Source organism: Monodelphis domestica, chromosome 4 (genome assembly GCF_027887165.1).
Source record: "Monodelphis domestica isolate mMonDom1 chromosome 4, mMonDom1.pri, whole genome shotgun sequence".
Taxonomy (NCBI): domain Eukaryota; kingdom Metazoa; phylum Chordata; class Mammalia; order Didelphimorphia; family Didelphidae; genus Monodelphis; species Monodelphis domestica.
In genome coordinates, this window is record NC_077230.1 from 338,667,907 (window position 1) to 338,670,915 (window position 3,009).

At 39.9% G+C, this 3,009-nt stretch overlaps 1 non-coding gene across 1 annotated transcript; it reads left to right on the top strand.

Moving 5' to 3' along the window:
- Positions 1 to 359: 359 nt before the first annotated feature.
- LOC130454112 (U6 spliceosomal RNA) lies at positions 360 to 463 on the top strand. Its single transcript, XR_008911796.1, has one exon. It is a non-coding gene; the product is annotated as a U6 spliceosomal RNA (small nuclear RNA).
- The last annotated feature ends 2,546 nt before the right edge of the window (positions 464 to 3,009 follow it).

Here is a 3,009-nt window from a genome sequence, read left to right on the forward strand (position 1 = left end):
GCCTTCCCTGATTCTTCCATGACCACTGTGTAATTAGAAAAAATCTTGTACCTTGGACTCCATCTCCCAGAATTCTTTTCTTGTCCCAAGAATCCTTTTCCTTTCGTTCATGTTTGTGTTTGTTACTTGTGTGTGTGTGTGTGTGTGTGTGTGTGTAATTTTGTGGCTCCTCCCTCTCTACTCTTTTTTTCCCACATGGGCAGCTAGGAAAGTGGTTTTCCTTTACTGAGGTTTTTCTTCCCTTGCTTCAAGTTTATTATTAATAAATCTCATAAATATAATACTTGGAATATTGGATATTCATTTTTAAATCTATACCACTTCCCCTGAAACCTCAGTTATCATTTTGCACTTTCCATGTACTCGCTTCAGCAGTCCATATACTAAAATGGGAATGATACAGAGACTAGCATGGCCCCTGCCCAAGGATGACACATGAATTCATGAAGGGCTCCATATTTTTCAGAGGTTCTCCCCGTGGATGATGGTGTTGATTATAGATTTCCAGGAATACACACACACACACACACACACACACACAACAACAACAACAAAAAAGAAACAAATTCACTTATTATATAATATTGTATATTATTATAGCCATCCCAATTCCAAGCCTTTGTCCCTATACATAGAGCACTAGATTTGGAAATGAGAAGACATCAGTTCAAATCTAGCTTCCCTCAGATATTTATTAGCTTTGTGACCCTCAGCAATTCACTTAACCTCAGTCTGCTTCAACTTAGCACCAACTTCCCAGGGGGCTGAGGATAAAATGAGATCATCTTTCTACAGCCCTTTCTAAACCTTAATGTGCTATATATGGATGCTAGCTGTTATTATTACAGGCATAGCGATTAGAGAACTAGCTTTGGGATCAGGAAGACCTCAGTTCAAGTGACTCATACTAGTTGTGTGACCCTGAAAAGCTCACTTCACTTCTCTGTGCTTGAACTAACTCTCGAAGACTATACGTTACAGAAAATGTGCCAGCTTGCATGATTGGAGGGAATTTCTTTATCTGAGAATTTTCTATATCAATAAAATCACATGTCCAAGTCCTTACGCTGTCCTATTTTGATGATCTAGGTTTGTGTAGAATTCCCCTAGCAAAGTGTAAATTTCCTGAGAGCTAGGACCTTATGTTATAACTCTCACATCTCACCCCCTGGCAAGTCATCTTGGATCTAGTCAGTGCTTAATTAAAGTCTATTAAAAGTTCTATTAATGTAGCAAAAAGAGCACCAGACCCAAAGTCAGGAGGACCTGGGTTCAAATTTGGCCTCAGCCACTTCCTAGCTATGTGATCCTAGACAAGTGACTTAACCCCCTGCCTAGACCTGTGTTGGTGAACCTATGGCACATGTGCTGGAGGGGGCTGCTCCCTTTTCTGTCTTCACCATGCCTGAGAACATTTCTCCTATCACCCACTCCTCTGCCCAGCAGCCCAATGGCAGTGCTTTCTCCCTCCTCTGCCTGGGTTTAGGGAGCTGCTCACATAGGGCATGAAGATTGCAGTTTGGGCACTCGGTCTCTAAAAAGTTCACCATTATTGGTCTAGATGTTGCTACTCTTCTGTCTTAGAACTGATCCTAAGAAAGTAAGGGTTTTAAAAAAAAGTCTCTTGAATTATTTTTTTCCTACAAAAGAAAGATGTCAAATATGCCCCTGTATTTGAGAAGTCTAACCCCACTTCTCCCAACTTCTCCCCCATCCCAGCTTCCTCCCTCCCAAGTCCCCTTCTCTCCTAAATTTTTATGCCTTTTTTTTGTGTGTGTGCTTCTTTCTGCCAGAGCTCACACAACTCTTGACCTGTCTTTCCAGACCTGATCAACTCGTTTAACTGGCTAAAGTTATGGAACAATTTCATAACTGATTCCCTATGTGATTTCCTGACTAAGGCTTTCTTTACATAAAGGTTAAAATGTATAGAGCCAGAAGCATTGGAACCCAAGTCAAAAGGACCTTAGCAGTCATATAGTATAACACTGACTTTTAAAGGCAAAGAAAGGGACCTTTAAGAAAAGGAAGTGACATATCCCAGAACACAGAGAGCTAGTCAGTTTTTGAACCTGGGACTTTTAATTCCCAATGACAGTGTTTTTTTTTCCCAAACTATCATACTAAACCTTGGCTCCAATACCAGTCATATGACTAAGGGCAGGTCATTCAGTCGCTGCCACAGTTTCCTCATCTGTAAAATGGGGAATAATAATATTGTCACTCACCTCCTCATAGGCTTATTAGAATTACAGAGAAGCCGTCTGGTCCAAATGAGAATTTCTACAACATCCTCAAGAAACCATCATCAAGCTTTGCTCAGATTCTTCCATTGAGGGGGACCCCACCATTTCCTAAATCAATATATATAAAATGATATTGTTATATAATACTATTACTATGTCATTATATAATTATATAACATGATATTGTGTTATATTATATGTGTATGTATATAAAATATATAATATTTAATGTAGATAGATAACTTTCATGGTCAGGAAGTTTCTGCTGACTTCAAGCCTAAATCTGCTAGTTTTCACTATCATTCCCAGTTGTGACCACTGGGCCCATGCAGAATAATTTGAATCACTCTTTCACAGATTTCCAAACACTGGAAGAGAATTACTGTGCTTATGCCACTGCTTTTCTTCTCCATACCAAATAACCCCGATTCCTTTACTCAGCTCTCAGAAGCCATGACCTCGACCCTTCACCATCTTAATTACCCTCCTCTGGGGCACTCTAAAATGTATCAGTATCCTTCCTAAAGTTTAGTGCCCAGATCTAAACATTATATTCCAGATGAGATCTGATCAAGGCAGAAACAGTGGGAGAGTGGGGTTTATTTCCCTAGTCCTGCTGACTAATATAGTCTCTTAATAGAACCTTTGAGGTTGCTGGGGTCGTTCTGGTTCCCAAATCATGTTTCTATACACTGAGTTTGCAGTCCACTCAAACCCTCACATTTTTCCCTTGTGTTAGCCAATTTCATCCCCATCTGAAACC